Source organism: Bison bison, unplaced genomic scaffold (genome assembly GCF_000754665.1).
Source record: "Bison bison bison isolate TAMUID 2011002044 unplaced genomic scaffold, Bison_UMD1.0 scf7180017864139, whole genome shotgun sequence".
In the NCBI taxonomy this organism is placed as follows: Eukaryota; Metazoa; Chordata; class Mammalia; order Artiodactyla; family Bovidae; genus Bison; species Bison bison.
The window spans coordinates 6,806,866-6,824,634 of NW_011494711.1; the positions used below are offsets into that span (position 1 = coordinate 6,806,866).

The window sequence follows — 17,769 nt, forward strand, 5'->3', positions numbered from 1 at the left end:
CCTGATGTGAAGAGCTGACTCATTTGAAAAGACCCTGATGCTGTGAAAGTAGAAGGCAGGAGGATAAGGAGACAACAGAGGATGAGATGGTGGTATGGCATCACCCACACAATGGACATGAGTTTGAGCAAGCTCTAGGAGATGGTGAAGGACAGGGAAGCGTGGCATGCTGCAGTCTATGGGGTCGCAAAGAGCCAGACATGACGGAGCGACTGAACAAAAACAACAACAGATTCTCTTTCCAGACAGGAGGTTTTGCAATCTCTCTCCTGCTGTCTGTCCAGGGTTCCACTAGCCATTTGAAAGTTTCCAAATAAGAAATTCAGTAGTTTACTATGCCATGGGCTGGCCTAGTTCTGCTCTTCAATGCTCAGTCTGTGACTAATTCAGTATGTTTCTTTGTATATCTACTAAGATTGATTACAAACATGTACTGAAGCAAGACAAAAAAATCTTTGTCCCACTACTCTTTATTTCATCAATATCAAGCTAGAACAAAAAGAAAATGTCTGTTCATTTGCTTTGAAAAGAACAGCAGAACTTGGAGCAACATTATTAAAGTGATAGTTTGTGTTTGCCAATAGCTATACTCATCTTTCATCTTTCTCCTCCAACATGCTCTGGCCATAATAGGCTGCTCACATTTTTCCAAATCTACTTCATTCACAGTGCGTGGTGCATAGTAGGCAAATAAAACATACTTATTGAATAAGGAGGGGGGATGCTCTGATACCTTCCTGCCCTCATATAGGCTGTTGACTCTTGTTTGAAAAGCTCCTTTTCTCCTTGCCCATCTGGCAAGCCCTCTTTCATCTAACCACTGAGTTATAATTGTATATGTAGCTGTTTTCCTTCCTGACAATAACTACTCAGAGCAGGCACTACACTTCTTCACCTTTGTGCCTCCAACATGAGCTTGGCACATGGTAGGTGTCTAATATTTGTAGGAAGGAAGGGAGGGAGGGAGAAACAGTTCTTTGCATCGCTCTTAGAAAAGAATGTATGGCATTTTACTAGCTACTCAGAGTTGCATTCAATGGAAAAAAATGCTTGCCTCCAATTTTTCAAAACCACTCCTGCAAAAGTCGATTGAATTTTGTGTTTCACTGAATCCATCCATTCATGATTAATTGGGTAGTTAAGCACGTCTAGTTACATGTGCAGCTGGGAATTCTTCCAACTATCATTAATTTTGCTAAAGATTCAAATCCCCAGTATTTATCTGCTAAAACGGAGCCCCTATTACTCCTCAGCCAATCAAAATTGAGTAACAAACTCTATTATTGACAAACAACTGAATAATTTACAAAGGCTGTAACTATGTGACCTCCAGTTGCCCCTTGGGTTACTGTCATAATAAATGTGATGCCATTTAATCTTCCTGTTTTCTTCCACTAACTGGGTACAAAAAATCCAGCTATATTCCTTAAATTGGGAAACCCTGAAACATTCAACATAAAGAAGGCAACAATTAACAACATACTAAGGACTGAAATTGAAGTAAATACATGTCCCTGGCTTCCAGGTTTATTAGCTGGGTGGGAAGAGGGGAACTACACTTGAAGCCTGTGCAGCATCTGGCAAGAAAATGTTCTGAAAGGTACTGCAATCTTTTCCAAAACGAACTAGAATGCTCTCATTTCCCCTCACAGTCTGCAATCAAATAATGAAGTGCAAACATGATCCAGCTCATTTTGGCTGTCAGCCTCTCAGCGTCATTTGAGTGTGTGCCAGGATCCTGTGCTATTAGATATAATCAAGGCCTGCAGATGAACCCAAAATAGCCAATCTAGTCTCCAAAGCTCAGCCTCCATGCCTAGCCATTTCCTTCTCCTGAACTGAAGTTCTCACCAGCCATTGGTGAGGCATTGCTTGTCACCAATTGTCACTCCATTGGCTACTATATCGATTAACAGTTTTGCATATGCTGCAGATAATGCAAAATGTGTCTTATTTCTACCTAACACGTCTTCTGTATGTGCACTTGACTTTCAAACTAAAAAATCCAACTCTGCAGCAGAGAGGAATAATTCATAGGCTTAAGAAATGGATAGTTTGATTGTCAAGACCAAGTGTTTGCAGGTGTTGGGTAGATGACTTACTCTCTTTAATTCAGGGTCCTAAAGAAAATAAAATATGACAGAATGGCCACAAATATGTATATTAGATCTGACAATATAGAATGGGGATCAGGCTCACCTTCCCCCTTCAAGTATCAGTTGCCTTATATCAGGGTAGGGTCTTTAGTTAATAAATGATTCTTCTTCACATCTCAGGGAAACATCACTGACAGAAGGCTCATCAAGGACAAGAGAACCAAGTAGAACTGGGATCTGAAGAAACTAACCAGAAAGGATTTTCTCGCACTCAAGAAGCATTCATTGGCTAGAAATAGAAACACACCATTTATTGTCTAAAGTAATTTCCTAATGAAACTGTTTACAAACTGAAGTAATAGTACTAAATCTCTTACATCAAGCTCATATTCAACTCAGTGGGAGCAAACCCAGATATAGCCAGATACTCTTTAAGTAAAAAAGGGTATTTAGACAAACCCTATCTTGGTTTCCTTTCAGCTTTGCATAACCAGCTACAGAATGGTATCTTTCTACACACACACACACACAATCATCTACCTACTCAATAGCCTCCAGGAATTGCAGCAGATCCAGAATATAAAAACTGACTCTCCCCCTCAAATAGTTTAGTGACCCTGTACCAAAAAAGTACTCAGATGAATTTTTATTTTTAGAAATCCTTAACTCAAACATGATCACTTAAAAAGAAGTGTGAGAACACTTAAAAAGAAGTGACTTATCAGCCTCTTTAAATAAGAATGTCTCATATTTCATTATATAAGTTTTTAAAAAGAGGATTAATTGAATACATTGGGTGAAAAATGAATAAAAGGAGATTTATTTTCCCACTTTTTGCAGGGGTAAAAACAATTGTCTGATGTTTTACTGTTTGTTTAAGTGGTAATCATAATTGCATCAACCCTGTATAAACATTACAGATAAACCAGCTTTCAGCTACTAGGGCAGAGAGTAAGAGCCTAAAATTAACTATTGCATCTATAAAATCATCAACTCATTTAAGGCAAGAACAGTTCCTTCAGATTAGCCTTATTTTCTGGAAACGGTAGAGCCATTGTCATGGATGGGGAATAAAGGGAAGAAGAAATTCTCTGGTCTTTATCTTTTGTTGTCTTATTATTTTCATCTGATTATTATTTAAGGGGTGAAAACTGCAGTCTTGTCCAACAACAGAAGGTCCACTCAATGTTGTAGGCCCTAAGACAGGCTCCAGGCTCCAGTGTACTTCCCCAGCTTCATCTCCCACCCTTCCCCATGGCCTCCTTCCTGCTCTGCTGAAAGCATGGAGTTCTCTAGTTCCCTGAATGCATCATGCAGACTCCTACCTTAAGTCTCTTCAGTACTTTCATCATCATTCCTACTCATCCTGAAAGAAGAAGCTGTGTCCCCTTCAGGATGCTTTCTGGGATTAAAAAAATAAAAAAATCCATCATCCTTGCTTAGTTTCCACAAAATCTTCTATGTACATTGTTATCACCGCACTCACATTATTTACTCATCAACCCTCTGCATGTTCCTTTCCCACTAGCTCGTGTGCTCTACACAGGCGGAGCCATGTATTATTCCATTAGGGTTAAACTCATAGAGAGTTTTACAAATGTTTATTGAATGAGGGAACATGTAAATAAGTAAATAATTATTATATAGAAGCAGAGAACCGAAGGTAGAAACAACAGCACAAGCAAGGGCACTAATACATGATCAGACACTCTCGTTACAGACGTGGATGTGCTACAGCCTTAGCCATCCTTTGCTGCCTGCTAAAGCTGTATGTTATATTAATATTTTCTCCTTGAATCAGGTCCTTAATATACTGACCACTAAAGAAATAGAAGTGAGCAGCCCAAATTATTCTAGAGAAAAATATCCTGTCTTTAAAAATGAGCCTTTTTAAACATTCATGTTTCACTTCTTTATTTTTAACTCATGGGGAGCCTCAAAATATAGAATTGGCCTTGGCAAGGAAGGAATGTCCAGAAGCCAAGGGAAATGGTTGTGATTCCAAGTTCAGTGTGGCTATTTGCCCACAGTTTATCCAACTCTATCCAGCATGTATGCAAATGTCTGTGCAGGTGTGAGTGGGGTCTGACGGTGAGCTGGGGCCCTCTAAAACAAACTTTTTATTTTGGAAAAACTTTAGATTTATGGAAAAGTTGCAAAAATAGTACAGAGTTCCCACATACCCCTCACCCAGTTTCCCTTCATGTTAGCATCTTACATAGACACAGTCACGTGTGAAAACTGAAAAATTAACATTGGTACATTACCATTAAAGAAACTCCAGACAGGATCAGATTTTACCAGTTTCCCATTTATGCCCTTTTTTCTGTTTCAGTATTCATCTTAGGATATCTTATTACATTTCAGTTCAGTTCAGTTGCTCAGTTGTGGCTGACTCTTTGCCACCCCATGAACTCGCAGCACACCAGGCCTCCCTGTCCATCACCAGCTCCCAGAGTTTACCCAAACTCATGTCCATTGAGTCGGTGATGCCATCCAACCATCTCGTCCTCTGTCGTCCCCTTCTCCTCCCACCTTCAATCCAGCATCAGGGTCTTTTCGCATCAGGTTGCCAAAGGATTGGAGTTTCAGCTTCAACATCAGTCCTTCCAATGAACACCCAGGACTGATCTCCTTTAGGATGGACTGGCTGGATCTCCTTGCAGTCCAAGGGACTCTCAACAGTCTTCTTCAACACCACAGTTCAAAAGCCTCAATTCTTCGGCATTCAGCTTTCTTTATAGTTCAACTCTCACATCCATACATGACCGCTGGAAAAACCATAACCTTGACTAGACGGACCTTTGTGGGAAAGTAATGTCTCTGCTTTTGAATATGCTATCTAGGTTGGTCATAACTTTCCTTCCAAGGAGTAAGTGTCTTTTAATTTATTGGCTGCAATCACCATCTGCAGTGACTTTGGAGCCAAAAAAAATAAAGTCTGACACTGTTTCCACTTTTTCCCCATCTATTTCCCATGAAGTGATGGGACTGGATGCCATGATCCTAGTTTTCTGAATGTTGAGCTTTAAGCCAACTTTTTCACTCTAGTCTTTCACTTTTCAAGAGGCTCTTAAGTTCTTCTTTGCTTTCTGCCATAAGAGTGGTGTCATCTGCATATCTGACGTTATTGATATTTCTCCCGGCAATCTTGATTCTTCCAGCCCAGCTTGTGCTTCTTCCAGCTTGTGCTTCTTCCAACCCAGCATTTCTTATGATGTACTCTGCATATAAGTTAAATAAGCAGGGTGTCAATATACAGACTGACGTACTCCTTTTCCTATTTGGAACAAGTCTGTTATTCCATGTCCAGTTCTAACTGTTGCTTCCTGACCTGCATACAAGTTTCTCAAGAGGCAGGTCAGGTGGTCTGGTATTCCCATCTCTTTCAGAATTTTCCACAGTTTATTGTGATCCACACAGTCAAAGGCTTTGGCATAGTCAATAAAGCAGAAGTAGATGTTTTTCTGGAACTCTCTTGCTTTTTCAATGATCCAGCGGATGTTGGCAATTTGATCTCTGGTTCCTCTGCCTTTTCTAAAACCAGTTTGAACATCTGGAAATTCACAGTTCACATATTGCTGAAGCCTGGCTTGGAGAATTTTGAGCATTACTTTACTAGTGTGTGAGATGAGTGCAATTGTGCGGTAGTTTGAGCATTCTTTGGCATTGCCATTCTTTGGCATTGCCTTTCTTTGGGATTAGAATGAAAACTGACCTTTTCCAGTCCTGTGGCCACTGCTGAGTTTTTCAAATTTGCTGACATATTGAGTGCAGCACTTTCACAGCATTATCTTTAGTATATACTTTTCTGGGCTCAGTGGTAAAGAATCCACCTGCCAATCAATGCAAGAGACATGGGCTTGATCTCTGTGTCAGGAAAATCCCCTGGAGAAGGAAATGGCAACCTACTCCAGTATTCTTGCCTGGAAAATCCCATGGACAGAGAAGCCTGGTGGGCTACGGTGCATCAGGTTGCAAAAGAGTCAGACATGACTTAGTGACTAAACAACAAAGACAATATGATTTTCTAAATCAAATATTAATTGATTTCCAGTAAGAAAAACTGCTTCAAAGAGTGACATCTCAACCATGCCCCTCATTTCCTCCATCTCAAGTGTAATGGACAGGCCAGCAGCCTCCTTTCCTGGTCTCAGCCAGGAAGTGCTCACCAGGTGCCCTCCTGCTTCAAATGCCAGGCACAGCTGTTTGGTCATGTGGGCTAAGAATGTTTCAGTCAGGTCAGCACACAGTTTCTAAATAAAAGAAACTTAGGTAGAGTAAAGATGATAGCAATGAAGACAACTGGTAATAAAGAGCATGCGGAGTTGGTTTTTCAAAGGGATCACACATGGATCAAAAGTTCTCAAATATTCTTCAAGAGGTTTTTGTCCAGAAGCTTAGCTTGGTGCAATGGGTTAGAAAAAAGAGATGCAAGAGGAGAATATATGGATGGGATGAGCCTTTGCTGCTGTCAAAAACCAGTCAGGGAGGCTGGAGAGGAAGGGCACAGTGGGAGAAGGGACAAAGGCACCAGGGAGAGCCTGTCTTCAGCAAAGGAGCCTTTCAAGGTCTATATGCCAGGAACAGCAGAAAATAAGGAGCTCATTTGCTGCTAATTTCCATGTTCCCAGGCTTTATATGATAGAGAGAAGTATATTTAGGTATAGATGGTGAACTTGAAGCACTTTGGAAAGTTTGAAAGCAGAGACTATGCAGGGACTATTTTAAGCTGAAAGGAAGTAGAAGTTCTGCTTCATGATAAATAGGGGATTCTATTAATATTTTTGTTAGAACAGTAGCTTAAGGCCAATGAAGACACCTTAACAGGTCCCCCAGGGTACAAAACAAAACGACAACCTGCTGAATGGGAAAAAAATATTACCAAATGATATGACCAATAAGGAGTTAATATCCAAAGATATAAACAGCTCATACACCTCAACATCAAAAAGCAAACAACTCAGCTGAAAAATGGGCATAAGACTCCAATAGACATTTCTCCAAAGAAGACATACAGAGGGTCAACAGACACATGAAAAGATACTCAACATCATTAATCATCAGAGAAATGCAAATTAAAACTACAATGTGATATCACTTCACACCTGTCAGAATGGTTATCCTCAAAAATATCACAAATAACAAAGGATAGTGAGAATGTGGAGAAAAAGAAACCCTCATGCGACCATTGATAGGAATATAAATTGATGCAATCACTGTGAAAAACAGTATGGAGTTTCTCAAAAAACTAAAAACAGATCTACCGTATGACCCACCAATTTCACTCCTGGGTATATATCTGGAAAAAAAAACCAAAACACTAATTTGAAAAAAATACATGCACCTCAATATTCATAGCACCATTATTTACAATTGCCAAGATCTGAAAGCAAATTAAGTGTTCATCAATAGATGAATGGATAAAGATGTGAAATATAGATATATATATATAACTTATATAGATAGATAGATATGACACTGGTTCCTTGGAAGAATAATTATGACAAACCTAGACAGCATATTAAAAGGCAGAGACATCACTTTGCCAACAAAGGTCCTTATAGTCAAAGCTACGGTTTTCCAGTGGTCATGTATGGATGTGAGAGTTGGACCATAAAGAAGGCTGAGTGCCAAAGAATTGATGCTTTCAAACTATGATGAAGGAGAAGACTCTTGAGAGTCCCTTGGACTACAAGGAGATCAAACCAGTCCATCCTAAAGGAAATCAACCCTGAATATTCATTGGAAGGACTAGTGCTAAAGCTGAAGCTCCAATCCTTTGGCCACCTAATGTGAACAGCTGACTCATTGGAAAAGACCCTGATTCCAGGAAAGATTGAGGGCAAGAGGAGAACAGGGTGACAGGATGAGATGGTTGAATAGCATCACTGACTCAGTAGACATGACTTTGTGCACACTCTGGGAGATAGTGAAGGACAGGGAAGCTTGATGTGCTGCAGTTCATGGGGCCTGAAAGATCGGACATGACTTAGTGACTGAACAACAACATAGATAGATATACCCAGAATGGAATACTACTCAGCCATAAAAAAGAATGAAAATTGCTATCTGCAACAACATGGATGGACTTGGTATTATGCTAAGTGAAATAAATCAGACAGAGAAAGACAAATACTGCATGGGATCTTCTGTGTGGAATCTAAAAAATAAAATAGTGAAAATAACAAAAAAGAAGCAGACTCTCAGAATCAAAGGACAAACTAGTGGTTACCAGTGGGAAGAGGGAAAGGGGAAAGGCAAGATAAGGTAAGGGATTAATAGATACTAACTACTACATATAAAATAAATAAGCTACAAGGATATATTGTACAACATAAGGAATATAACCAATATTTTATAGTTAACTACAGATGGAGTATAACCTTTATAAACTGTGAATCACTATACTGTACACGTGACACCGACATAACATTGTACGTTGACTACATACCTCAACTAAAAGAAAAAGCTATAGAAACAACCCGAAGTGTCCACTAACAGATAAGCAGATAAAGAAAATGTCATGTATGCACAGTGGAATAGTATTCATCCTTTTAAAAAGAAGGAAATCCTGCTATTTGCAACAACATGGATAAACCTAGAGGACATTTGTTAAGTGAAATAAGCCAGTCACAGGAGGGCAAATACTGTGATTCCACTTTTGTGAGGTATCTAAAAAAGAGTCAAACTCAAAGAAGCAGAGAATTAAACGGTGGGTGTAGGGGCTAGGGGTAAATGGGAGTTGTTGTTCAATGGGTGTAAGTAAAGCTTCAGTTAGGTTAAATGGATAAGTTACAGAGATCTGCTGAATTACATAGTGCCTATAATTAAAATAATATTGTATTTCACACTTAAAATTTTGTTAAGAGGTAGATCATACGTTAAGTGGTTTTTACCATAGGGGTGGGGAAGGTGACAAAAAAGAACACAGGAAACTTGGAGGTGATGGGTGTGTCTACTGCCTTGATTGTGGTAATTGTTTTACAGTTACAAGCTTATGTCCAAACTCAACAAACTGCACACGTTAGGGGAAAAGAAGAAACTCGGGCTTAGAATCATCTGCTCTCATTAATGACCATTAATATATTTTTTACTGGTCATTACTGGGCCAGTAATGAGCTTCCCTGATAGCTCAGTTGGTAAAGAACCCGCTGGCAATGCAGGAGACCCTGGTTCGACTCCTGGGTCCAGAAGATCCTCTGGAGAAGGGATAGGCTACCCACTCCAGCATTCCTGGGCTTCCCTTGTGGCTCAGCTGGTAAAGAGTTCACCTGCAGTGCGGGAGACCTGGGTTAGATCCCTGGGTTGGGAAGATCCCCTGGAGAAGGGAAAGGATACCTACTCCAGTATTCTGGCCTGGAGAATTCCACGGACTATATAGTTCATGGGGTTGCAAAGAGTCCGACACGATTGAGCTACTTTCTTTCTACTTTCAATACATTTTTAATTAAGTGAATATGTTTAGAAATATATTTGTGCTTTTTCTGATGAACGGGAACACTATCAGTCAACCACAGCTTTACTTTAAATATTTCAATAAGATGACATCCAGCATATAGGGACTCTAATACATCAGCCAATATTTATCAAGCTGGTGTTTTGATCTCACACCCCTTGAATAAGCAGAGTAGGATAGAGCTCCCTGCTAGGGAACCATCATGGATGAAAAGAGAACTGCCAACTTGCAAGGCTTTGGGAAGACCCAGCAAAACCTGCTTGCCTGCATCTCAGCTGGATCCCTATACAAGACAGCTGCTGGTTTATGAGGAATATGAGCTATAAAACAAACACCTGGAAGGACTCCGAGGTGAGCTCAGGTCTGGGAATGTGCTGATAATGTGTTTAATAAAGAGTGACTGCCACACAGGATTGAGGACTACATGACATAAAGAACTCAGTATATCGCAGAACACAGAGTAAATGTCCAAAAATATATTCACTAGAATAAAGATAATGGCGATGATTGTCATTCTTATCATGAATACCAAGTCAACACATGAAGAATATTTCTGAAATGAGCACTACTGTTTACCCAAACTTCTCCCCTTCATATGCTTTGTAGATGCACACCTAGAAAGGCGTTAAAGAGAAAGCTGGCTGGAAAACTCCATGCATTGACAACTAAAGGAAATCTTTTGTCTTAACTCCTCCTCTCAACATGGCAGAGACAAATGTTTTGAAATAAAATTGCAAAGGGTGGTGGGGGGAGGTGGTGAGGCAGAGAAAGACTGCTGCCAATTTGCACATTAAGAACATACAGTAGTCACCCTCAACCATATGTACTGGTTTGCTCCCTGCCAAAATATGTGGTTTGCCATTATGGAGGCATAGCCCATGTTTTCAAGTTGCCACGAAGTGGCAACTTTTAAATATAGGATTCATTTAGCATTGATTGGAGTCTATCATATTTCATTCATACTATCAATCAGAGAAATGCAAATCAAAACCACTATGATGTACCATTTCATGCCAGTCAGAATGGCTGTGATCCAAAAGTCCACAAGCAATAAATGCTGGAGAGGGTGTGGAGAAAAGGGAACCCTCTTACACTGTTGGTGGGAATGCAAACTAGTACAGCCACTATGGAGAACAGTGTGGAGATTCCTTAAAAAACTGGAAATAGAACTGCCTTATAACCCATCAATCCCACTGCTGGGCATACACACCGAGGAAACCAGAATTGAAAGACACATGTGTACCCCAATGTTCCTTGCAGCACTGTTTATAATAGCCAGGACATGGAAGCAACCTAGATGTCCATCAGCAGATGAATGGATAAGAAAGCTTTGGTACATATATACAATGGAGTATTACTCAGCCATTAAAAAGAATACATTTGAATCAGTTCTAATAAGGTGGATGAAACTGGAGCCTATTATACAGAGTGAAGTAAGCCAGAAAGAAAAACACCAATACAGTATACTAACGCATATATATGGAATTTAGAAAGATGGTAACGACAACCATGTATGCGAGATAGCAAAAGAGACACAGATGTATAGTACAGTCTTTTGGACTCTGTGGGAGAGGGAGGGGGGGATGATTTGGGAGAATGGCATTAAAACATGTATAATATCATATAAGAAACGAATCGCCAGTCCAGGTTCGATGCAGGATACAGGAATCTTGGGGCTGGTGCACTGGGATGACCCAGAGGGATGGTATGGGGAGGGAGGTGGGAGGGGGTTCAGGATGGGGAACACATGTACACCCATGGCAGATACATGTTGATGTATGGCAAAACAAATACAATATTGTAAAGTAAAAATAAATAAATAAATTTTTTTAACAAAAGAAAAAAAACTAGTATGTATTAAGCACTCAGTCACAGGCAGAACATCACAGGAGGTACAAAGATCCATGTGACTTTGTCTTTCTTCTCCGTCTGCCCCCAATCCGGCAAAGGGAACAGTAAACCTATGATTTGTTGTTGTTTTGTTTAGTTGCTACATCATGTCTGACTCGTTTGTGACCCCATGGACTGTCCATGGGATTTCCCAGGCAAGAATACTGGAGAGGGCTGCCATTTCCTATTCTTCCCGACCCAGGGGTCACACTCGCATCTCCTGCTTGGCAGGAGGATTCTCTACCACTGAGCCACCAGGGAAGCCAAAGCTGTGGTTAGCAACACACGAATATGGACAGTGTGGGAGACTCATTTCCTTCCCTCTTTTACCAGCTGAGAAGAAAGCTGGTTGAGCTCAATGGAAAATAAGCTGATACCAACCGCTGGGCTCCAGAGGCTTTCCCTTTCTAGTAAGGCCACTTCCATGACCAGGGAGCTTCTACTGTTGTGCAACCACATAGATGTGCCCAGGCCAGTGACCCTATGAATGCATGGAGCGTTCTCTCCTAGAGCTGAGGCTACAGTGGACATGGACCTCCATGCCTGGCCTAAGCCACGGGAGGAGAGTTCAAAGGATTGTGTGCATGCTTCTACGTGCCCGCTTATTAATTGCTCCCCAAGTAAAACTCGTATTATAACTGCACTGTGTAGCGTTAGCAGTCCATGAGAGTGATCCCTTGCATTAAAAAGGCTGAACTGGCAATGAAAGCATGCCCAGAGATGGAAATATCATGTTAATTATGACTATACTTTACCATTCCAACTTTGTACAAAACAGATTTGCTTCTATTTGTACAAAATAGATTCAGATAATCAGTGACTAGAAAGAGTTTCCTGAAATCAAAAGGCATACAGGAGAGCTGAATGAATCTGTTCCCTGAAGTTCTGTAACACATGGAAAGTGTGGTTTAGACCAGAGCCAACAGTAGGGTTGAGCTCTCTTGAGGGGTAGGTGGAGATCCTTGACCAGGGTAGGCTCAGGAGGTATGATTCACAGGAGGGATTGTGCTCAGTTTTGGATTGATCTGGGGCCATTCTAAGGTAGGCCTTCTGTATTTATTTTCTGGCTAAAGGAGGTGGTCTGGGATGCACAAGGGGTTCCAGAACAACACCTGACTTTCCAACCTAGAACAGGCTTACAGCCATCCTCGCAGCCATTGCTGGCCATGCCCTCATCTTGAGGTCAAGACCACTGAGGCAACTGAGGTGTCTTGGGTGCAAAGTGTTAAACAGGCACTCACCCTCAGGATGGAGCAAGTGCCAAATGGGCACATGCATGACCCTGAGAATGAGTGCCTGGTTACATTTGTGCCCTGGGCACCACTCTCTTAAGGAGATGTCACCTTCTTAAGGAGGCACCACTCTCTTAAGGAGGCATCAACTGTTAGAGTCAAACAAGGGTAGACTGGCATGTGCACAGGCCAGAGACAGAGCACCTCCTTAAACTCTGTACCCTAGGCTCCTCACTGGCTCACTTCCTCCCTTCTCCTTTCCTCCAATTTGGTGCCCTCTTAATCTGTATATCAGTCCTTAATGCACACTTTGAAGACCCAGCATCTAGCAACGCCAAAAGGAAACATTAAGATCAGATTCACCACCAAAGAGGCACGTCTTAAGTGAAAGTCTAAAAAAGAACTACCCAGATGGAATTTTTTCCTCATGCAACTAAAAACCAGGATATACCTTGGAAAGTTCAGATAAGACAAGACTGAATCTCCCAACTGACTCATTTTTCCTCCCACCATAACAAACACACACAAAAAAACCAAGCGATAAAGCCATTTCGCAAGGGTTGTGATTTCCAAATTAAATGCCTTGTAATTAGCTCCTCCTATATGTTTGGTAATCCTATTGTGACAACCCACTAAGTGTCACACTAATTTAGAAACTATTAGGTGTCAGAATATGTCTTTACGATGTGAATAGTAATTAACAGAAATATAACAACTATAAAGAGACTTTGTTTTATATTCCTCTTTTACTTTACTAGAGTTTTTGCAGTAATCTCAGACATTCATCAGTCTAACCTAATTTGCGTCTCCACTTACCAACAAAAACTTCCATCTAAACATGTAACTTATGTTTTATGATCACAATTGAAAAGTAAACAGTGCTAGGTGGCTAGTTTTGTTTTGCTTTGTTTTTTAATATTTATTTATTCAGCCACACCGGGTCACAGTTATGGCACTTGGGATCTTCACTGTGGCATGCTCAACTCTAAGTTGCAGTATGTGAGATCTAGTTCCCTGACCAGGGATCAAACTTCAATCCCCTGCCTAGGAAGCATAGAGTCTTAGCCGCTGACCACCAAGGAAGTCCCCAAGTGACTAGTTATAAAAGTGTTTTCAAGATTTTGAGAGCTGGCCTGAGAATCTTTGGCTTTTTCCATTTAAAACTCACTTGATTGGTTTAGTAATTCAAAGAGCATCACAAACATTCTTTGTGAACAAGTCTCAGTTTCATGATGTGGTTGCAAATGCAAATTACAAATATCAGATGGTGAGTCTTGGTTTAAAACAACATGAATGAAGCAGATGAGCCACCTTGATCCAGACATGCCTCATTCACAGTCTCCTCACCTGGGAGTGTATTAGTTTCATAAGCCTGCTGTAACAAACGGCCACAAAAACAGTGTCTGGAGCCAATACAAATTTATTATCTTACAGTTGTAAGGTCGGAATTACAAAACGGGTCTTACTGGCCTAAAATCAAGGTATTGGCAGTGCTGTGTTCCTTCTAGAGGGTTTAGCAGAGAGTCCATTCCCTTGCCTTTTCCAGCTTTTAAAGGCCACTTGTATTCCTTGTCTCATAGATTCCTTCCTCCATATTCAAAGCAAGTAACGCCTGGTTGAGTCCTTCTCATGCTGTCAACTCTGGTTTTGTCTCTTCTGCCTTCCCTTCCTACTTTTAAAGACCTCAGTGATTACACTGAGTCTGCAGGGATAATCCAGGATAGTCTTCTCATTTCCAAGTTAGCTAATAAGCAACTGTTATTCTTCTTTGCCAGGTACCCTAAAATACTCACAGCTTCTGGGGCTTAGTATGTGGACATCTCTGGGGGCAGTGAATGTCATTTAGTTGTGTCCAACTCTTTGTGATCCCGTGGACTGTATTCTGCCAAGCTCTTCTGTCCATGGAATTCTTCAGGCCAGAAAACTGGAGTGGGTAGCTGTTCCCTTCTCCAGGGGATCTTCCCAATCCAGGGATTGAACCCAGGTCTCCTGCATTGCAGGCAGACTTTCTACCATCTTGAGCCACCAGAGAAGCCCAGGGGACATCTTTGGGAGATCATTATTTTGCCTGCCTTAAGGAGTTTATATAAAATTTGCTCTGTGTGAGGCACAAGTTTATAAGATTCATGACATCTCAAGGGTCTGATCTTTGGCATGTACATTCTGGAGTTTGCTGCTGCTGCTGCTAAGCCGCTTCAGTCGTGTCCGACTCTGTGCGACCCCATAGACGGCAGCCCACCAGGCTCCCCCGTCCTTGGGACTCTCCAGGCAAGAACACTGGAGTGGGTTGCCATTTCCTTCTCCAATGCATGAAAGTGAAAAGTGAAAGTGAAGTCGCTCAGTCGTGTCCAACTCTTCGAGACCCCATGGACTGCGGCCCACCAGGCTCCTCCATCCATGGGATTTTCCAGGCAAGAGTACTGGAGTGGGGTGCCATTGCCTTCTCCAATTCTGGAGTTTACTGACATCCAAAACATTTTTTTAAAAAAAGTATTTTACAAGGCAGTTGTTAATCACAAACGGTATTTTCATACCATTATTTTTAAACTTTTTGAACTTCATAAGTCAGTTTTATAAAGTACTGACTTGATTGCAAAGGACCAGGTCTAGACAATTTCCAAGTAGGGTTTGCCTACAATGAATTGTTTCCTACGGTCCACTTGACTTCACACTCCAATGGCCACCTGAGGCAAAGAGAAGACTCACTGGAAAAGATTCTGATGCTGGGAAAGATTGAGAGCAGGAGGAGAAGGGGCCACAGAGGATGAGATGGTTAGACAGCATCACTGAGATATGCAGATGACATCACCGTTATGGCAGAAAGTGAAGAGGAACTAAAGAGACTCTTGATGAAGGTGAAAGAGGAGAGTGAAAAAGCTGGCTTAAAACTCAACATTCAAAAAACTAAGATCATGGCCTCTGGTCCCACCACTTCATGGCAAATAGATGGAGAAACAATGGAAATAGTGATAGACTTTCTTTTCTTGGGCTCCAAAATCACCGCAGATGGTGACTGCAGCATGAAATTAAAAGACGCTTACTCCTTGAAAGAAAAGCTATGACAAATCTAGACAGCACATTAAAAAGCTGAGACATCACTTTGCCAATAAAGGTCCGAATAGTCAAAGCTATGGTTTTTCCAGTAGTCATGTATGGATATGAGAGTTGGATCATAAAGGAAGTTGAGCACCAAAGAATTGATGCTTTTGAACTGTGGTGTTGGAGAAGACTCTTGAGAGTCCCCTGGACTGCAAGGAGATCAAACTGGTCAATCCTAAAGGAAATCAACCCTGAATATTCACTGAATGAACTGATGCTGAAGCTGAAACTCCAATACTTTGGCCACCTGATGTGAAGAACTGACTCCTTGGAAAAAATCCTGATGCTTGGAAAGATTGAAGGCAGGAGGAGAAAGGGACGACAGAGGACAAGATGGCTGGATGGCTTCACTGAATAAATGGACATGAGTTTGTGCAAACTCTGGGAGATAGTGAAGGACAGGGAAGCCTGGCATGCTGCATTCCATGGTGTCACAAAGAGTCAGGCACAACTGAGCAACTGAACAACTATGAAATAATTTCAGGTTGGAATTTATCCACATTTGTGAATCTCTGAGGACTGGCAGATTGTATTAAGGAATGGTGCTTACCTCCTAACCTGTTGTGCAATACTTGGACCCTGAGCCTGGGCTCATTAAGTACTGTCTGAGTCAGTGTGAGACAGCAGGTAAGACTGCCACAAGATGGAGAGCATGTGACCCATCTAAAGTGTTTAATTTTTAAAATAATAACTGTTCCCAGCCAAACACAACTGCAGGTCAGATTTGGTCCTCAGGCTGTAAGTCTGCTACTCCTGCTGGAAGCTGCTTCCATTCTGAACCTGGCTCCAATTTCTATAGTTCCAGAGGACCCAAGATAACTACTTTGCCATTAGAGCTTCACCTCACTTTGCCCTCTCAGTTCCACTCTGTCCTTAAAGCCTGTGATGTCCTGGACTTCACTACAGTGGATAGGAATCTGCCTGCCAAGGCAAGGGACACAAGTTCAATCCCTGGTCTGGGAAGATTCCACATGCCTTGGAGCAACTAAGCCCAAGCACCAGCCACAACAATTGAGTCTGTTCTCTAGAGCCCAGGAGCTGCAACTACTGAAGCCCTCATGCCCACAGCCTGTGCTCTGCAACAAGAGAGGCTACCACAATGAGAAGCTGGTGTACCGCAGCCAGAGAGTAGCCCCGGCTCGCCTCAACTAAAGAAAGCCCACGCGTAGCAATGAAGACCCAGAGCAACCAAAAAATAAATAAATAATAAAATTTTTTAAAAAGACTGTGACTGAGATCCCTCATGTGCTCGCTTGGTTTTCAGTGCATTGCTGTCCAGATGTTGACCCTCTCCTGTGCTTTGCTTCCATGTTGGCATCAGAACCATGGTCCAGAGGGGCCCCTCACTTGTGGACTGCTGGAGCTATTCCTGTGGCCTTTTAGGTGGGACAGAACCTGATCAGAGACCAAAGGTGGGCATCTAGCTGATATTCCATTCTTCAAATACAGCGTGCTTATTTATTCTTGCCTAAATAAGCTCAGACTGGCTGACAGAATCCTGATGGAAAAGTTTCTGTGTGCCAGCCAGTGAAATCACATCAAGAGAGTGGAAGAAGCAGTACAAGCCTGGGGCAGGAAACTTGGCTTCTATTCCCATAGGATAACTCTAGGAAAGTTCCTCATCCCCAAATTAGTCTCAGTTTTCTCATAAGTATTATGAAGAGAATTGAAAGATTGCTTCCTGGCTCCACGCACCCTATTATTAGGAAAATAAGATGGGAACACTGACACTTTAACATACTCAATCAGTCTCTTACAATTCTAAAATTTCTAATAATTTTCCATGAGTTTCCATCTCCACTAAGCAGGGCTGGTTTTAAAATATGTCCGTTCTGATATACAGAGAAGGCAATGGCACCCCACTCCAGGTACTCTTGCCTGGAAAATCCCATGGACGGCAGAGCCTGGTAGGCTGCAGTCCATGGGGTCGCTAAGAGTCGGACACGACTGAGCGACTTCACTTTCACTTTTCACTTTCATGCATTGGAGAAGG

The 17,769-nt window shown here is 41.6% G+C and overlaps 1 protein-coding gene and 1 long non-coding RNA gene across 2 annotated transcripts in view; both read right to left on the reverse strand.

Moving 5' to 3' along the window:
- LOC104988623 overlaps positions 1–1,339 on the reverse strand; it is an 18,608-nt gene extending 17,269 nt beyond the window's left edge. Inside the window, exon 1 of the long non-coding RNA XR_825262.1 lies at positions 1,328–1,339. This is a non-coding gene — a long non-coding RNA (uncharacterized LOC104988623). The remainder of the gene's footprint in view (positions 1–1,327) is intronic.
- Positions 1–17,769, reverse strand: part of CACNB4 (calcium channel, voltage-dependent, beta 4 subunit) — a 143,137-nt gene that overhangs the window by 82,058 nt on the left and 43,310 nt on the right. The gene's annotated exons all lie outside the window — the stretch shown is intronic.